The sequence below is a fragment of the Callorhinus ursinus genome, unplaced genomic scaffold (genome assembly GCF_003265705.2).
Source record: "Callorhinus ursinus isolate GAN/ISIS: 27379988/994484 unplaced genomic scaffold, GSC_fseal_2.0 scaffold25, whole genome shotgun sequence".
Taxonomy (NCBI): domain Eukaryota; kingdom Metazoa; phylum Chordata; class Mammalia; order Carnivora; family Otariidae; genus Callorhinus; species Callorhinus ursinus.
This window is the reverse complement of record NW_027397087.1, coordinates 13,014,597-13,035,651: the sequence shown is the minus strand read 5'-3', so window position 1 is coordinate 13,035,651 and position 21,055 is coordinate 13,014,597.

The window sequence follows — 21,055 nt, the reverse complement described above, 5'->3', positions numbered from 1 at the left end:
ACTAAAAGTCTCATACGCTGCTGATTGGAATGTAAAATGATACAAATCACTTTGGGAAAATAATTGGGCAACTTCTTTTTTTTTTAAAGATTTTATTTATCTATTTGACAGAGAGAGAGATAGCGAGAGCAGGAACAGAAGCAGGGGGAGCGGGAGAGGGAGAAGCAGGCTCCCCGCCAAGCGGGGAGCCTGATGCGGGACTCGATAACAGGACACTGGCATCATGACCTGAGCTAAAGGCAGACGCTTAATGACTGAGCCACCCAGGCGCCCGGGCAATTTCTTATAATATTAAATACACATCTGCTGCTTGATCCAGGTTAGGCATTTACCCAAGAGAAAAGAAATAATATACTCACTTAAAAGACTTGTACACGAATGTCCATAGCAGCTTTATTTGTAATAGCCTAAAACTGAAAAGAACCCAAAGGTATCAAGAAATGAATACTTAAGGCAACTACAGTACATCCATACCCTGGGATACTATTCAGTCATAAAAAGTACTGAACCATTGATGTACAGTGGATGGATATCAAAATAATTATGCTGAATGAAAGAAGCCATACAGTAAAAGGTGCATATTATATGATTTCATTTATGCAAAATTTAGGTAAAACAAACTAATCCATAGTGACAAAAAGCTTAGGAGTGATTAAATGTATGGAAGTAGAGGTGGGCTGAAATGAGTGAAGAGAATTGCAAAAAGCATGACATGAGAAAATCTTGCAAGTTGGTGGATATGTTCACTATCTTGATTTTGATGATGGTTTTGTGGACATATACTGACATCAAAATTTACCAAATGATACACTTATATATGTACAGTTTATTATGTTAGCTATACCTCAGTGAAACCTATAAATATGTTAGAAAGATACATGTAACTAACTAAATATATAAAAATTTTTGAAAGATTTTATTTATTTATTTGACACAGAGAGAGAGAGCACAAGCAGGGGGAGTGGCAGTCAGAGCCTGAGCAGGGAGCCTGATGTGGGGCTCGATCCCAGGACCCTGGAATCATGACCTGAGCCAAAGGCAGACACTTAACCCACTGAGCCCCCCAGGGGCCCCCCAAAATTTTTAAAATAGTGAAATATTTCTACATTTTATATAGGATTACCTTTAGAGTGACTCATGTTTTAACTTAAAATTACTTCTTTAACATAGTTAAGAACTGTGGGATAATTTGAAATCTGCAATGCAAAGTCCAGCCAACAGTAAGAAATGAGTTAGTTGTTAATGACTGAAAAAAGGGGAAAATGGCTCCCTCGGTGTGGGGGTTGTCTTAATCTAGAACATCAGGGAAACCTGTTTGTATAAAATACCAGGGTTGCTGCTATGCCCAACTCCCTGTGACTCATTGGAATATCAGGCCCAGGCAAGGAGATAATCCTGGAGCCAGAAATTGTGGTCACTCTTTCTCTGTCCCCTCCTCCAAGGGAATTCTTGACTCTGGCTGATTGCAATGTCCCCATCTACACATACACTCACTATTACCATCCCCTGCCCACACATCTAATTATTTAAGATAAAAGAAACTTCTCATTGGAAATTATGTGAGGAACCTTGCTGGAGCCTTAACAGCTGAAAGTGTTTTTCAAACTTGAATGTGAATATGAATCAATGTGAATAATATATGAAAACATATTTGACATGTGCATTCCTAAGCCCCAATCCTAAATGTTCTGCTTTCATAAGCCTAAAATGGGGGCACTGAGGGTAGTCTAATACAAGTAACTCCCAAATTATACTTTGAGATATATGAACTGAGTTGGCATTTTTCTTTTCTTTCTTTTTAATATTTTATTTATTTATTTGACTGAGAGAGAGGGAGAGCAGGAACACAAGCAGGGGGAGTGGGAGAGGGAGAAGCAGGCTTCCTGCCAAGCAGGGAGCCCAATATGGGACTCGATCCCAGGACCCTGGGATCATGACCTGAGCCGAAGGCAGACGCTTAACGACTGAGCCACCCAGGTGCCCGAGTTGGTATTTTTCTATGCATTTTCTGTTCTAATAAGAATTTAATGTCTTATGTCAAACTGTAGATTAAATCAATAATTCACTCTCATAATTATAACCTCAACACCCTTCATACAGTTAGGAGCTTTTTCTCTTTGGCTGCTCCTTTCATTTCATTTTCAGAAAGACTAGTCTGGGCCAGACACTAGGCTTGATATTGAGAGGACAAAGATCCTTGGCCTTCAGGTCAGAGGAGCTTGGGAGAATATGGTAGAGTAAAATGACCAAGCAGGAGATTCTGGGGCTGCGACACTTGATCCTTCCCTGAATTATAGCATCTGATTCTTCCATTAATGTGTTGTGTAATCTATGAACTGATCAGTTAATTAGATGCTCTCTAACTTTTCTTCCCAAACTTACATTATATCATTCTAGTTTGGATCTAAAATAGATGGTTTCAAAACTGAGTGTTACTGGAGTGGTTGGGGGTGGGAGGGATGGGGTGGCTGGGTGATAGACTTTGGGGAGGGTATGTGCTACGGTGAGCGCTGTGAATTGTGCAAGACTGTTGAATCACAGATCTGTACTTCTGAAACAAATAACGCAACATATTTTAAGAAAAAAGAAAAAGAAGAAGATAACAGGAGAGGAAGAAAAGGGGAGTATGTCAGAGGGGGAGACGAACCATGAGAGATGATGGACTCTGAAAAACAAACTGAGGGTTCTAGAGGGGAGGGGGTAGGGGGATGGGTTAGCCTGGTGATGGGTATTGAGGAGGGCACGTTCTGCATGGAGCACTGGGTGTTATGAACAAACAATGAATCATGGAACACTGCACCAAAAACTAATGATGTAATATATGGTGATTAACATAACAATAAAAAATAAAAAAAAACAAAAACAAAATAAAATAGATGGTTTCAGACCCATTGTCTAAAAGAAATACCTGGCAGGATCTGTGTATAAATAAATAAAAATAACAGATAGTTATATTATTTATCTTCTTCAGTTTCCTGTCAATTATGTATGTGTTTTTGCTCTGGCCTGTTCATAAGTGGGAAAACACCAAAGTCCTGTAGTTCACCTCTCATTCACTAAAATTTAATTTGAAGAATCAAATGCTTCCATCTGGCTCTAAGTTATCTGAGACATAGGAATACTTTCTATTACCAAAAACAAGTGAGGAATGTTGTCAACAGAGTAAACTCTAATACATTGGGAAGATTGAGGTGACTTCATATAATGGATACCACTGCTAGCACTGTGAGGAGAGCCACAGTTTGAAGACAGTGAAGTAACCTCAGATGACAGGTCAGTTTCAGGGGTCATCATGAAGCAGCAATGCTTCTTACTTCCTTTGTACATTATTCAGGAGATATCATGTAGCCCTCTAAAAGCAGTCAGATTAGAGAATGCATGCATCTGTTCTAACAGACTTTCCTTGACTTAGAATGACAGCTACCAACCCTCTTACCCACCTTTCCACTGCCCCCTACACTCTGAAGCTGGCATTTTGAGAGGCCCCTGTTGCATGATTAGATTTCAGAGATAGAGGTAGGTTTTCTGTTGGAAATAGATAGTGATGAATCAGTTACATGGCCATCAATGCTTCTGCTGAGGATGTGCATGCTTTCTTTCTCCACATTTCAAGGATGCCACTAGCAAATGTTAAGGCAGTGATATCCAAAAGATGTAGATTGCTCACTTGGCAGGTGGACTTTCAGCATTGCTTTTTTTTTTCTTCAGTTGTCCTGAAATGGGTTATCTTAAATAGAATGTTAAAGGCTTTAAACCATATAGAGCCCACGGATGAGGCTTTTAACAGAACTATGGCCTGTATGAATTTCTAGATTATCCCATAAAATAAACAAACAGAGTGACCAGAGAGAAGGGGCATTCACATGGCTAAAAAATTACCTCTACCCAACAGTCCCAGTTTAATTGGGTTTACTAAATTTTTATGCAATAATTTAGTTGTTTGGGTTTTTGACTGGCAGCCTGCCTTTGAAGGCTCTGAGGGATTTTCTTGATGATGACAATGAGACTGATCTCAGGCAAAGCAGATCTCTACAGCCTTGCCTGCCGCAAAATATAATCAACATGTCATATATAATTCCTGAAGCTGCATATACCAAAAGGGCCAGATCTGAAAACTCATTGACATCAATAACCAAACCAAATGATCATTTAAGTGCTCACACCAGGAATCATGCTAGAGAGTAATACCTGATTTCATCGGTCTATTGACAGGGCTTGCCAACATTGTTTTCCCCAATTACTTTGCTTCTTTCAAATCTACAGTGAAGATTGATGATTTTGTGAAAAGGCACAGGCTTTCAAATGTTTTTAAATACTTATCAGCGTAGAAAAACAAACAAAAACATGTGAAAATAGGGACACCTGGGTGACTCAGTCCGTTGACCGTCTGACTCTTGATTTCAGCCTGGGTCATGATCCTCAGGGTCATGGGGTCGAGCCCCATGTCCAGCTCAGTGCTGAGCGTGGAGCCTGCTTGGAATCCTCTCCCTCTGTCCCTCCTCCCTCTCCCCCCCTCAAAAAAAAAAATATAAAATTAAAGCACTTGTGAAATTTTATTTGCTAAAGAACTATGATTTTCTCTAAATGTTATTATAGCTCTTTATCCTCTCACTTTGTTCTGAGCTTCAATGATTGACATAATGATTCTCCATGTGACTAGAAAGCTTTGTTGTGCTTAGCCCTATTATTAACTGTGGATAGTTAGTTGCAGGGCTCTGTCTACACTTTGGGTCTACACATACCTAGTTCTAACTGGCTGGCTGGATCCTGGGAAACTTGTAAGCATTTTCCTGACTTTATAATCAGTATCAAACATCTCTAAGATTCTCACAATCCTTCCAACTGGAAAGAAGTTGCAAAATTACGGCCTTCAAGTAGAAGCTAGCCTGAAAATAGATTGTGTTTGACCAGAACGTGCTTTAAAATATTTTAATTTGGATGTGAATGCTTTTAAATGGATAATGTTCCTTAGCTCCTTCATTCCCACCGTCCTCACCAACTCCTATTTGGAACTCACATCTTGACGCACTAATATTTTGGTCCTGACCCACGTAGGCATTTGAGCTTGTGTGTTTTGATTTAGGTATGTGATTCTCCTATAAAGTGAAACTGCTGAAAACACAAGTTTCTTGACGTTGGTAGAAAAACAGAAACACCTATTTCCAAGAGGTGGAAGATTTTAGGCCCATATTTCTCATAAAATTTTATTTTTGCTGTTGTAATATATATCTTAAAACCTTATGTAAATGTTTTAAAATTTTTGTGAAGAGATGGAGACTCTTTATGAATAAAGTTCAACATTACTATCTCAGGAAACTCTTGTCTGGGAAGATAAAAGCTACAAATGCCTTTTTGTTCCCCCAAAACTTCTTGAAAGACCCATCAATTATTTAACAGATCCAAAAACTATTTATACCTTAACTCTTAGAACTTCTTGACTCAAAATGGTTGACTTGCTATATCTACAAATCCTACATTATTATTTTATGATTGTTACTAAATCTAAACATTCCCTGGATTGGAAATCCACCTTAAGCTAGACTTCCAAATCTTATTAAATAGCCCCAATTTGTTCTTTTTCTCCAAGATACTACTAAGACTGTCAAGGCACTACTCTCCCTGCCTAGGTAAGCAATAAGCTTTGTCTTATCAACAGCTTTTTTTGTTTGTTTTTGTTTTGTTATATTTTGTTTTGTTTTTTGGTGATGTTTGGCAATATCTCACAGTACTGTAATCTTTGTCCTTTGTTTCTTGAAAGGTTTAGAAAACTAAGTAAGAGTAAAGAAAAATACAAATATAGCAAAAGCATGAACCTAAGAAAGAAAGGTAGATACCATAGAATTCCAGTTTTGGAAGAGAGGTGAGCAGTAATATCATTTCCCATAATTCCCTCTTCTTTGAATAATGTTCTTTGCTCATGTGTTCTCATAGAACTAGGTTTCTGGACTCTTCACTCTTATAGGCAAAGAAATTGGGGGAAATGCCCTATAATGGTTCAGATATGAGTTGGTGAGAGTTAGGGATTTAGTCATAAATACAAAAGCAGAAAAGTAAGGGAGACATAAATGATGCTCAAAAGAAAGAATCAATCTACTTGTTAATAAGTAGGCCATGGAAGAAAGAGAACAAATTAAAAGATGACTGAAACTTTAGGTATTCAAAATCTGGGGAATGGTGATGCCAACGTCAGAATGGGGAAGAGTGGCATGTTATTTTATAGGTAGATTATAAAGTTCTGTTTGACTCATTTTAGATTTCAATTGGACAGGAAAGTGGAGCTACCTTTCAGAAAAATAAACTGAAGATAATAGGCGTAGAGAGAATGTGAAGTGCCAAGGTAGAAAATGGACATTTGGGAGTCCTGTGAATGAACTGAACTCTTCATGGGTGCAAAAAGGAATGAATAGAAATCTCCTTGTGAGCCTCAAAGAGAAAGGAAAAAGAGGAGAAGAGAAAGACAAGGAAGAAAAATAACGAAGAGTGGGAAGGAGAGAAAAGAAAAAAAGAAAGAACAAAGAAAGAATGAGAACGAATTATTAGAGGAGAAGGAAAGCAAAGAAAGGAAAAAGGAAAACATTCTATAAAGATAGCTAAATTCAAGAGGGAAAGGGCCAAATCAAGATTAAAAATAATTTTTTAGAGGGAATGAGGTGGCTAACTTTCTGAAGTAAAGGTCAAAAATAAATGAGGTGAGGGTAGAACTTTGCAAAAAAAATTTTAAAAACTAACCAAAATCCCAATATTGTCCAGAAAAAGAATACTAGCTGGCTCTGGGGAGATTTTAAAGGTAGTTGAAATGAAAGCCAGATTGGAAAAGATTAAAATTGTATATGTAGATGGAAAAAGAAAGGTGTTTGAATGCTTTCAATTTTCAGTGGTCTCTGTTGCATTTTAAAGCAAGAGCAAAAATAAATTTACATAAACAGTAAAACAATTAGTGAAGCATGGAAGTAAAAAAAAAAACTATAAAATGAGATTGTGCATCTAAACAACTGACTGATTCCTTAAATGAAAAGATGGTTTATTCTGGTGCGTGTGTGCGTGTGTGTGTGTGTGTGTGTGTGTGTGTGTGTGTGTAAGAGAAAGAGAGAGAGAGAGCACTAAGTTAAATAAAACCAAAATTTATATGCTTTGTTGTATCTTTTTCTCATTCTTCCTGATAGTCTCGTTCTCTCAATTTCAGGAGACGTTACTGATTGCTAAGGTTATCATCCCAGTTTTGCTTTCTCTCTCTCTCTCTCTGCCATCACCTATGCTTCAGCTCCTGCTTCTAGTCCTTCCATGGGTCATGCACCCCCATCTCATTACAGACAGAATCCTTTTTAAATGAACTTCCATAATACCAGAATCATTTTTTCACCTAGCAGTTTCTTCCTTGAAGCACCCACATGAAACACTATAATGAGGTTCTTCCTAGGGAAAACTTTTCCCATTTAGTGGACTTTGCCTATTGCCTGAAGTTTCTGAGTGGTTAATGATATTTTCTTCTGATGTCTTGAGAATCGATCTCTCAGAGTTTTCTCTGAAAATCTTGGCAAAAGCAAACCATTTCCTAAGGATAATAAGAGCAAAGCCACCATTATTGTAATTCATAAAAAAGGGTGTGCAATCCTCAGATTTTTATAGCATTTCTCACAGGGAATTGACTTCTACTTGCAGCGCTTTCATTGTGGGTGCTGCAAGAATTCATTCCTTGAGTTAAGCAGGGAGTGCTTTATTTTACCTTGCCTAAATGAAAATTACTGCTCATGATACAGAGTGAAATTGTTTAAGGTACAAGCAAAAGTTGTTTTGTTGTTATAAATATGTAAGTTGATTATATGCTATGTTCTGTTTTTCACATAGAAGTGCATCTTTAGGTTTTTGCTTTCTGTCTTAAGGTGTAAACTCCGACTCTCCATTTTGTAGGCAGCATTTCTCAAAGTGGTTACATGAACACCCACGTTAAATTCACTTGAGATTATTTTCAGACCAAATGAATTAGGAATCTGCATCTTTAATATGGTGATGATTAAGCATTGAAGCCTGGGAAATTCCCTAGGAAAGCAGTACTACATAAATAGTACCAGTATTTATGTTTGACACTGAATCTATTTTTGAACACATTGTAAGATGCTCATTTGTGCTTTACAGATTTCTTTGATCTGTTACCAGAATTTGAGAAAAAGACACTTTCTGAGGAGTGATGGTGTGGCATTGGTGATTGTGAGAGCTGACAACTACTGATGTCAGTGCAGAGGAATAGGCCTTTACAGTTCTTGTGTGGAAACCTCTCAGGACTTTCCAGAGCCTCATTGCTAGTCTTTTAGTTTCTCCTGCCCAAAAACGGAGTACAAGGACTGCAGGGTGCATGGTTAGTTTTCTGGCACTTTGAAAAGAATCTGCCATAATTCTTGAATCCCTCTTACACACAGTGCTTGAGGACTAGACTTTGATTGAAGGGAATTAGAAGGAGGGAAGGAACTGAGACACCAGGGCCAATTCAAGGGCAGAGATTGTAAAATACAGAAGGTGAGTGGAAAGAGCTCAAGAGATCACTGCTGTTATGGGAGAAGAAAAAGACTAAAGTTATTTATGAAAGTGCCTGGTAAGAACAACATGAGGAAGTTAACTAGGTTTAATGCATATGGAGAAGAGAAAAGGAAATACAATTTCTGGTATGGAGCTCAATTGAACAAATGCTAGCAGTATAATATCATTAATTGGGCACTTACTCTTTCAGGTACCAAGCAAAACACTTCACAGACATGATTTAATCTCCACAAGTCTGTGCTTCTGGGACAAACATTAGGTACATTTTCCAGATAAGCAAATAAGGCTTAAGAGGATAAATCATTTACCCCAAGTTCACATGGCTATCAGTGCTGAGTTTAGAAGACAAATGTAGAACAAATTTCTAAGTGATACTTCATGGAGGAATCACTTTGAATTGAAGTTGAAAAGACATGCTCCCCATGAAGAGCAGAAAAGAACGTAGTTGGCATGAGGGTAAGGTAGTATATATTTAGAGACACTAGTCAGGTTGCATGTAAGCCTGCATTTATCTCTGTTTAGAACTTTACTATTTGCAAAAGTCTAGTATTCTATTATTCCAGTTTGTTTATTGACTTACTCAGGTTTGTTACTATTCTTTGCTAGCCTGTACAATGGTATGTGTCTTAATGAGTCCCAGGAATAGCAAAATGACACTGGGTCTAAATGACTGAAGGAGTGCTGATTTGGATGGCTCAGTATGGAAGGGAGGTTTATTCTCCAATGTATAGAGAGAATTCTCCATCTTCACACTTGGCCATATCGTTTACCATTGGCAAGGCTCTTGTTCTGCCTTGTATTTTCATTTTCTGCCTCATTGATCTCTGATCTTTACTTCTCAGTCACCCTGGACTCTTATTCTGAATGACCCAGTTCATTATAAACAAATAAAGAAAAATAAAACAACCATTTCAAATTGAAAGAATTCAACAGATCCTTTTCTTTGCCTGCTTCATTGTATTTTCCGAAAGGACATTATAAATTGTGTGTACATAATTATATCACAATATACAAAATGAAAACAATAGTCTATGACTCCTACATGAATAAAAATTAATAAACATATCTAGCCTATAGTTTCCTTTTTAAAGAGAATTAAAGAGACCTGGATCAACAGAGCAATGTTATTAGAGTCCATCTACAGTTTATTTGTGGTCTGTGGAATATTTTTAATTAAAAAATCAAATAACTAATATTATACCAGTCCTCTTTTTAAATCTCTCTCTGATCTGAATTCTGTTTTACTAAACAAATATATTTCTTATTCCCTGGACTTTTTTCTCGTTCTTATTTTCCTATTTCATTCCATATTGTATTAGTCAAGAAACCCTCAGGGAGCTGACATTTCCCATGTACCTGGCATTTGGAAAGCCGGGACATTATAGACCGGGTAGCTTTCTACAGTGTAGGGATGGATAAGTAGATAGCTATGTGATAGAGCAAGTTACATAAAATGTTAATGGTAGAGTATAGTAGGTGGGTACATGAATGTTCAATATAAAATTGTTTCAACTTAGCTGTGTGTTTTAAAATTTCCTAATAAAATGTTAGAGGAAAGAAGTAAATAAGTGCAAATCAGAAGACTAGTTTGAGTGGTCATGGGGAATAAACTTCTGCTCAAGGTTCAAATGTATTGTATGGCAAAATCTGCATGAGACATGGTAAGAAACGTCATAAAATTGTCAAAAAAACACAAAATTAGCCACATAAATTTTGAATCGTCTTATTTATTTGACTGACTACTGGATTAAAACCTCACAAATGTTTTTCCCAGGATAGAAAATAAATACAGTGAATGGCATCTTATTAAGAGACCTATTGCTACTCAAGTAATTTGAGCCCTCACAAACATTTTATTCATGCCAAGACTATGATAAAAGAGAACCCTGGGAGAGAATGCAAGAGACAAAAGACTATTTTGTTTATTTGGACTTTCTGGCAGGGTCATTTTTGAGCATAACATCGGAAGTTATCCTGCACATTGCAGCTTGTATGAAGAGTACCTTACAGTTAGGTATTGACTGTACAGCATGTGGCAGCCCTGTATTCTAGGTAACATATCTTTAACTGGGATTGTTTAAAATAGGGAAAAATCTCTTAGTAGTACCTTAGTCCCTAATTTTTCTGCCTACCAAAGATAACTACTCTCCCAATATTTTTGATTATTGTGTCCTTGCATTTCTTTATAGTTTTAACAAGTATGCATTTTTATAAACACTGTATTTTTCTTGTGTCCTGTTATGTAAATAAAATTCTTCTGTGGCGAACCTCTTTTAAACAACATTATGTTTGTGAGATTGATTCATGTTGTCCCATGTACCTATTTTTCACTTAGTTTCGTTGCTGCATACTGTTTCCCTGTTCAATCACACCTCATTTATTAATCCTTTCTAATACTGACAGAAATTGAGTTACTTCCATTTTGGAGCGATCATGAATTTTGTGGTTATGTACATTCTTGTCCATATCTCTTTGCTGTACATGGAAATGCCTTTCTTTTAGGGTATACTTTCTTTTGGAGTAAAATTGCTGAATGATAGGATAAGAAAATCTTCAGATTTAATTGATAATGCTTAATAGTTTTCCAAAATGATTAATTTATGCTCCTACAAGCAGTATCTGAAAGTTCCCAGTTGTCCACATCCTTGCCAACATATGTAGCCATTCCCTTGAGTGTTAAATGATATCCCACTATTGTTTTAATTTTTATTTATTGATTGATCAAAATATTGAGTGAACTGTGGTCACTTAGATATTCTTTTCTGTGGAATGCATATTCAAGTATTTTACCCATTTTTCTATTGAGTTGTCTAGTAGTTTGTTTTTGATCTGTAGGACCTCTTTATGTATTCCAAATAGGATCCCTTTGTTAGTGTTATGTGTTGCAGTTGTCTTCTTCCATATTTTTTCTTTGCACTATTAGATTAATAAAATTTTTATTTCTATTTATAATTTTATTAATATTTTGAATTTTAATAAAATCCAATTTAAAATATTTTACTATTAATTTTTATGCCACTGTTTAAGAGATTATTCTATACATTAGGTTATGTATGTATCCTATATTATTTTCTGTAATTTTATTGGTTTTATTTCATATTTAGTTCTAAAATTCACCTAGAATGGATTTTAATTTTAGTTTTTCCCAAATGAATATTTTATTTTTCCAGCAATATTTTTTAATAAGAGCATGATTTTCCCATAATTCTGCAGTATCAACATGATTATGTTTCTTGGTCTCTATTCTATTTTATTCTATTTGTTTGTCCATCCAAAACCAAGTACCTTACCTATTTAATTACTAAAGCATTGTGAGTCTTGACATCCAGTAGAGAAAGTCCTTATACCATATTCTCTTCTTCAAGATTGTCTTTTTTTATTGTTGGCCCCTTGCACTTCATAAATTTTAGAATCACTTGTCAATTTGCATAAAATTGAGACTGTATTCAATCTGTATATTTCAGAGGACTGGTATCTTTGTGACACTGACTTTTTTCAACCCATGTTTTTTAGTTTCTGAACTAAATTTTACACATTTACTATTATAACTATTATATTTGAATATAACATCAGAATAAGCACAGAAGTTATCAGTGAACAGTTTAATACATTTTTACAAGGTAAAACTACTCTTGTAACTAGCACCAGATCAAGAACTAGAACATTACCAACACTCTAGAAGTCTCTGCTTTGTACCCTTTTAAACCAATATTAGATTTATGAAATTTACTCATAACTTCACATATATTTTACTCATTCATTCTCATTCCAAATATATTACATTTTGTAAACGCATCAATCATTTTATCCATTCTACTATTGATGGGCATTTGGGAGATTTCCAGTTTGGGGCTACTATGAACAGTGCTATTATAAATATATGTAAAAAAATTTTTGGTTATATACCTGAAAGTGGCATTGCTGAGTATTCATCCTAGAGTATGCATATATTTACTTTTGGTAAACGTTGCCAAGCAGTTTTCTAAAGCGGATGTATTGTTTTATATTTTTGACATTACTGGAAAAGTAATCTATTTAAAATGCTTGATTTTAATTAACTTATGGTGGAGGGAAACGTGATTGATTTCTATTTTATATTTGCCTCATATCCAGCAACTTTATTAAGGTTATTTATCAATTTTAATAATGCTATTATAGTTTCTTTGTGTTTTCTGCATAATCATTCTATACGTGAATAATGACAGTTTTTTCCTTCTTTTCCAATTCTGATACCTTGCCTTGATCTATTGTATAATGTAGAGTAGAAATAGTGATAATGACATCCTTGTGTCCTTGATCTCAGAAGAAAAGGTTAAATGACATACCATTAAAATCTGTATTTTCCATGAGTGTTGTTATACACCCTTTCTATTTCTAGTTTTCAGGTCTTTTATTGTGAATAGAGATTGAATTTTATCACATATATTTCTCCACCCATTAAGATGGTCATATATATTTCTTTTTTCTATTAATTAGTGTGGATTACATTAATTGGCTTTTAGTTGTTAATTTAATCTTACATTTCTGTAATAAATGCAACTTAGTTACTATGAGTTAATTTTTTGATAATTTCTGGATTCAGTCTAATTTTTTAAAAGATATTTTCATATTTATGTCCAACAACAAATTTAGCTTATAATTTTTTATAGTATCTTATATTTAGAAGTTTTGACATGAAGATTATTCTGGCCTCATAAAACAAAGAGTTATTGTAAAGTTGAAATGAATACTGGCTTCCAGTGACCCTTTCATAGGTTGTTATTTTGCTTCATTGATGATGACCATAATTGTAAGTCTTACCCAGGGTACACTAGAAAATCTGAATGGTAAATTCATTCTATGTTCATGTTATATTTACTGCTCAGAATTTTATAACATAAATATAGAACAGAGTAGCTTCTAATCTTGTCTTCCCTTGAAATATTTAGGACATAATCCTTCTGAATCCAGCATGTGAATTCTTTCAGAGTTAACTGCATATGTTTTATACATAATGGAAGAATAGGTGAGGAGCCTGTGGGATAAGCAAGAAGAGTACTCACTTTTTTGCAAGTAATATTCATCCCTCATCTGACACAGTTTAAAAGTGACGTAAGAAAGCTTGAGGCAAGGGACATCTGGGTGGCTCAGTGGGTTAAGCATCTGACTCTTGGTTTCAGCTCAGGTCGTGATCTCATGGTTATGAGATCGAGTCCCATGTCAGGCTCTGTGCTCAATGGGGAGTCTGCTTAAGATTCTCCCTCTCCCTCTCCCTCTGCCCCTCCCACTCATATGCTCTCTCTTGCTCTCTCTCTCTTTCTCAAATAAATAAATAAATCTAAGAAGAAACTTGAGGCAAGAGGAGGACATTGATTGGAAGGGCCCATTGGTATTGTCAATTAATGATATTGAAAACCGTTGAAGGAGATAGTTGTGGCCATACCTGATGGACTGTACAACTTGTGGCATAGAGCTTGTGGAGGAGCTAAAGTATCACCCTGGGTACTAGCAGCAGGAGATTCACAGGCTAAAGCATGCCTATTGCCATCCCTATTTCTCTTGGGTACAGACAAGTGCTGTACAACTAAGAAAAGGTAAAAGCCAACAAGGGCCTATAAGGCAGTTCAAACTCAAGAACTGATGGCAAACTGTTGGTAACCTAAAGTCCTAAACTCATTCTATGTCCATTGTGAAAGTCATCCCAAATCAACACCCCAGCCCTATTCTGGTGACCAAATCTCTCATGGTACTGTGAAAGAAATTGTTTTCTAGCCACCTTCTTCTGATGGAAGCTATGCTTGTGGAGCCTCAGGATGACCCAGAGATATAAGTCCTGGAACTCCTTTGGGTAAGAGGACTGCCCTGTGCAGGGCTGGGATGGATTGGTATAAGATTGATGAGTACCCTGAATAGGAAAAACTATGACTGGATCTACATCTAGCTCTGGGATCATGGAGTTCCACCCAGATGGCACAGTTGGCCCCAGCCGGTCCCAGGCACTGGAGGACTTTGAATATTTGGAGGAAGGCACTACAAAGGACAGGAGCCCCTGAGCCACAGTGATGGTAGAGGCCCCACTTTCCTGGGATTAAGGGCAGTATTGATCTTAGTCATTTGAGCAGTAGCCCTGGGAAAAGACCTGACCTTGTGAGAGGTGGTTCTCCTCATCTAAAGTAACCATCACAGCATAAAGGGCTGACAGCAGAAGGCTTTCCTCTGGCAGCATTCCCAGAAGACAAGGTACTAAACTCTTCATTTTAGAATCTAGGTCATATATTACAGCTTCTACCACAGAGAACTATTTCAAAAAAACAAACAATGCCCAGAGTTGTTTCACATGTTTTTACACTTGTAGTCTCTTACAAGGACAATTTAAGAGGTATGAACTTAGAATAAATAAGGAATATTTCTAAACAATTTTTACTGCATATTTTTTAATATCCTTAGACTAATTAAACTAAAAGCAAATTTAATTTGAAAAGAAATAAAAGGTAAAATCAATGGAGTAAGTGGTGGTTGTAAAATGCTGCTTGCAGGTATTTTGGAATGAGACAATTCCGTTTTTAATATCATAGAGACTTTGGCCAACTGGTAATAAATCATTGGGCCCATAGAAGTAAGGTGTATTTTCTTCACACATATGTAAAATTCCATAAGAAAACAAAACTTCTACTCAGCCATCAAAAAGAATGAAATCTTGCCATTTGCAAAGACATGACTGGAGTTAGAGTGTATTATGCTAAGTGAAATAAGTCAGTCAGAGAAAGACAAATACCATATGATCTCACTCACATGTGGAATTTAAGAAAGAAAACAGATGAACATATGGGAAGAGGGGAAAGAAAAAAAGGAGAGAGGAAAATAAGCCATAAGAGACTCTTAACAATAGAGAACAAACTAAGGATTGATGGAGGGAAGTGGGTGGCATGTATTAGGAGGGGTGAAGTGTATTAAGAAGGGCACTTGTGATGAGCACTGGGTGTTGTATGTAAGTGATGAACCACTGAATTCCACTCCGGAAACCAACGTTGCACTATATCTATCTAAAATTTATATTTAACTATCTAAAATTTAAATAAAATAACTTTATTCCAAAATCATGTTTTAATGTAAATTTGATGGCAAACCTATTTTGCAGTGTTGCATTAACTGTTTCAGCCAGTGGGAAATGCTAGAAGTATGGGTACAATAGTGATAACTTAATGCTCAAAAACCAATGGATACCAGCTGTGGGACAAAAAGCATTTACCCGCCATTGCATACATCATTTTGTCCATAGTTGTTTGTCTTCTCTCTTTCTTTTTCCCAAATACCCTGTCTCCACCTGCTAGTTTCTATCTTACTCTCCTTTCTCTGTGTCCATCATTTTCCTTTGTATGTTATTGATATTCAGCTCTTCTTCTTGTCTTACCTCTGTCTCTGGCTACCCCTCTTAATTTAAAGAAACTTTAGCCCCTTCTCCCTTCTCCCTATTCTTTTCCTTCCTGTTTCCCTTTCTTCGCCTCTCACTTCCCTTGTGAGTCAAAATTATTTATAAATATATTTTAGTTTTATCATATGTAATAATTATTGGATTCAATTATAATTTCCTGTCATCATTTTAATATATGTATTTTTTATTTTCTCTATAAACAAAATATAAGAAATAGCGTCAACTTTTATAGATGTATATGCCAATTATCTTTTTTATTCCTACTAATCAATGACTCCTAAGAGAGCAAAGCCTTCCACCCCTTCCTGTAGGCTTATCTATCATTGTGTGAAAGAAAAATGAGAAGAGAAGTGTGACACAATTTTCATATCCTTCGTCACAATATTTCAGTCATTTCTAAAACATAGCTGTTGCCTAGTCCTAAAATTTCAAGGTGGACTGGTTTCTTTTCTGAAGCCATGTAGGAGACATTGCATAAGATACCCCAGGGAAATTGTATGAGAGTCTGATGACCAGTTGAACTCCCAGGGAGAACTCAAACTAGCTCACTCCATCACTTCCCAGGAGCATAGACAAACATCTTTTAATTCTACCTCCTTCCCCAAACACTGCCTTTCTTTTTCCTTTCCTTATTTTATGATAGCGAGGGCCTCTGCTCCAAATCAGTCCTTATGGGTTTGAATTCCACCACATACTTTCCACTCTTTCAGGCCACAGCAGAGACCCTCAGTCAGGAAAACACATCCACTCAGTGATTCAGTAACTTAGCACACTAAGGTAGCCCTGCCTTTTAGGGTAGGGAGATGACAATGCTTACTAATTTTCCGTATCGTAAGCTTTAATAGTGGAATTTTAACACTTGACCACCTAGATGCTTTAGTTTATTTGTGTGGGGAAAGGTGTTTTATATATTCTTTCAAATCATACCCCAGAGGCAACCACTTACTCTAAACACAAAGGCAGCTCTGCTCATGATGTGTGGGTAGCAATTAAGATCATAAAGAGAGAGAGAGAGAGAGAGAGAGAGAAGAAATGAGGAAATTTCACTGTCCTAGTTGTTAATACGAACAGAATGTTCAATGAGGTACAAACAGATCAGTTTATAGCCTAAAGGACACAACTCCCTGCAGTTGGCCATTCTTCCCTTCTGCTTTTCTTTCTAAGTCAAAGGGAATATCCTCAGATTCTGTCTTACTCATTCACTCCAGTAACAAATTGAACACTGACTTCATTCTAGGCATGAGGGATGGAAAGAATGTCTTCAAGAAACTGGATTTCTGGAGGGAATGTATGAACATTACATTAAATAATAATAAAATTTAGCTAACCTATTTAAAACTCCTGTTCTACCTCCTTCTTGCTATAGTATATATTACCTTCTAACATTCAATACAGTTTTCTCTATTTTATTATGATTCGCATTGGCAGTGTATCTTCCTTACTAGAACATATGCTTCATAGGGCAAGTGTATTTGGCTGTTTTTATCAACAGTGTTAAACACCTAGAAAAAGTGCCTTACATAAAGTAAGTATTGCTTAAATGAATGAATTATAGCTTACCTATAAGACCTATAATAGATACTGTGGTGCATCGTCAAGAGCTCTTCTTCCCAGTCAGTGCGCCCATATTTAAGCTGCTGGGGCTATCTGCTGTTGATAGCTGCTTATAGTTGTGTCCCTCACTGGGTAATGCCTTCAGCTGAAGGAACTGCATTGCCCAATATTATATGTCCTTTAAAGGTGTGTCCTGGGTCCAATGACTGTATCCTGCTGTGATATAAATAATTCAGCCCCTTGCCTTAATTTGGAACAGGTCTGAAGGGACATCCCAGCTTCAGAACACGTCAAATAAAGTCAGGTCCTCTTTGCAACTGCATAGTGAGTCAGTTTCTCCTGCTTTACTTTAATAGATGTCACTCCCCAGAGCAAGCAACTCTTTGCTTCAGAGTCTGTTACTCTAACCTAAATAGATATAAAAGCATTGACTAGGGCTGCCTGGGTGTCTCAGTCAGTTAAGCGTCTGCCTTCAGCTCAGGTCATGATCCCAGGGTCCTGGGATCTAGCCCTGAGTCAGGCTCCCTGCTCAGCTGGGAGTCAGCGTCCCCTCTTCCTCTGCCCCTCTCCCTTAGTTGTGCGTGGTCTCTCTCTCTCAAATAAATAAAATATTTAAAAAAAAAAAACTATTGGGAGAAGGAAAGATGGCAGAGGAGTAGGGGACCTTATTTCAACTGGTCCCCGGATTTGAGCTGAGTATCTATCAGACCACTCTGAGCACCCATGAAACCAGCCTGAGATGTAAGAAGATCTGGATCTTTACAAACAGAATATCGCAGGTGGTTGGTTTTGAGGTATGAAACGGGAAGCCCTGATTCCGTGGGCAGATATCGGAGGATAAAATGCAGCGGGAGGGTGCCTGTCCATGGGGATCCTACACCTCTGGTGAGTGACAGCCTCGCGCGCTGGGGACGAGGCACAGACTCGCAGACCGGTAGCGGTGGGGAAAGGACTTTAGGGCAGCCCCCAGGGCGGAAACCCGGAGCGGCGGGGTCGCGTGTGTGACTGGGAGCGGCTGGTGGTTTTAGAAGCACAAAGGGCAGAGACGTGCTCCTACCTGGAGTCAGGACTGGGGGCACAGCAGAGGGGCGCACAACCCAGTCCGCTGCAATTTATAGCAGCACAGACAGAAACAGAGATGATGTGGCCTGGAGAGCTCACTGAAGAACAGATGGCGGTCTCTTTGCTCTGAGACAAAGGGTTGGAAATGGTCTCTTCTGCTCTGACTCGTGGAAGAGATGGGGAAAGCTGCCAGGGAAAGTCACCAGAGAACAAAAGCCCCCAAAACTGATTCCTATTGAGCTCATCCCCTACCACAGGGGGGCAGGGCAACTCTGCCCAAACAGGGTTGCCTGAGTAACAGTGCGGCAGGGCCCCAGAAGACAGGCTGGGAGAACAAGAGGCCAGCAACCCTAAGGTCCCAAGAAAACAAGTGCATCATACTTGGGTTCTGGTCAATAATTTGGACTCTATACATTCCCTCAAACACCCATCAAAAGATGACTAGGAGGAGGAACCCCCAAAATAGAAAAGACTCAGAGATTATGACTTATGCTGCAGATTTACAAATGGATGCAGATATAACCAAGATGTCGGAGATGGAATTCAGGCTAGCAATTGTGAAGACAATGGCTAGAATGGAGAAATCAATTAATGGCAACATAGAGTCTCTAAAGGCAGAAATGAAAGCTGAATTGGCAGAACTTAAAAATGCTATCAAAGAGAACCAATCCAATCTAGATAATCTAACAGCTAGGGTAACTGAGGCAGAGGAACGAATAAGGGACCTGGAAGACAATATAATAGATAAAAAGGGAAAAGAGGAGGCCAGGGAAAAACAAAATAGAATCAGAGAAATAAGTGACACCATGGAGTGTTCCAATGTCAGAATAATTGGAATCCTGGAGGGAGTGGAGAGAGAGAACTAGAAGATGTATTTGAGCAAATCGTAGCTGAGAACTTCCCTAATGTGGGGAATGAAACAAACATTCGCGTCCTACAGGCAGAGAGGACTCCTCCCAAGATCAAGGAAAACAGGCCAACACCCCGGCATGTAATAATAAAACCTGCAAATCTTAGAACCAAGGGAACAATCTTAAGGGCAGTTAGGGGGAAGAGATTCCTTACGTACAAAGGGAGGAACATCAGAATAACGTCAGACCTATCCACAGAGACCTGGCAAGCCAGAAAGGCCTGGCAAGACATATTCAGGATACTAAATGAGAAGAACATGCAGCCAAGAATACTTTATCCAGCACGGCTGTCATTTAGAATGGATGGAGAGATGCAGAGCTTCCTCGACCGGCAGAAACTGAAAGAATATGTGACCACTAAGCTGGCCATGCAAGAAATATTAACGGGGGTTCTATAAAAGGAGAAAGACCCCAAGAGTGATATGCAACAGAAATTTACAGGGACAATCTATAAAAACAACATCTACACAGGCAACATGATGACAATTAATTCATATCTTTCAATAATCACTCTCAACGTGAATGGCCTAAATGCTCCCATAAAACAGCACAGGGTTGTAGATTGGATAAAAAGACAGGACCCATCCATATGCTGCCAACAAGAGACTCATTTTGAACCTAAAGATACATCCAGACTGAAAGTGAAGGGATGGAGATCCATCTTCCATGTCAACAGACCTCAAAAGAAAGCTGGGGTAGCAATTCATATATCAGACAAATTAGATTTTAAACTAAAGTCTGTAATTAAGAGACACAGAAGTACACTATATCATTCTTAAAGGGTCTATCCAACAAGAAGATCTAACAATTGTAAATATCTCTGCCCCCTACATGGGAGCAGCCATCTACATTGGCCACCTGTTAACCAAAATAAAGAGTCATATTGATAACAATACGTTAATTGTAGGAGACCTCAATACTCCACTCTCAGCAATGGACAGATCATCTAAGCCAAAAATCAACAAGGAAACAAGAGCCTTGAATGATACACTGGACCAGATGGACCTCATAGATATTTACAGAACATTCCACCCTAAAACAACAGAATACTCATTCTTCTCGAGCGCACATGGAACATTCTCCAGAATAGACCACATACTGGGTCACAAATCAGGTCTCCACCAATACCAAAAGATTGAGATTATTCCCTGCATATTCTCAGACCACAATGCTTTAAAACTGGAACTAATCACAAGAAAAAATTTGGCAGAAATTCAAACACTTGGAAGCTAAAGACCACTCTGCTCAAGAATGTTTGGGTCAACCAGGAAATCAAAGAAGAACTTAAACAATTCATGGATATCAATGAGAACGAAAACACATTGGGCCAAAACCTATGGGATACTGCAGAGGCGGTCCTAAGGGGGAAATACATAGCCATCCAAACCTCACTCAAAAAAAATAGAAAAATCCCAAATTCACCAACTAACTCTACACCTTAAAGAAGTAGAGAAAAAGCAACAAGTGATGCTTAAGCCACGCATTAGAAGAGAAATAACTAAAATTAGAGCAGAAATCAATGAATTAGAAACCAGAAACACAGTAGATCAGATCAACGAAACTATAAGTTGGTTCTCTGAAAGAA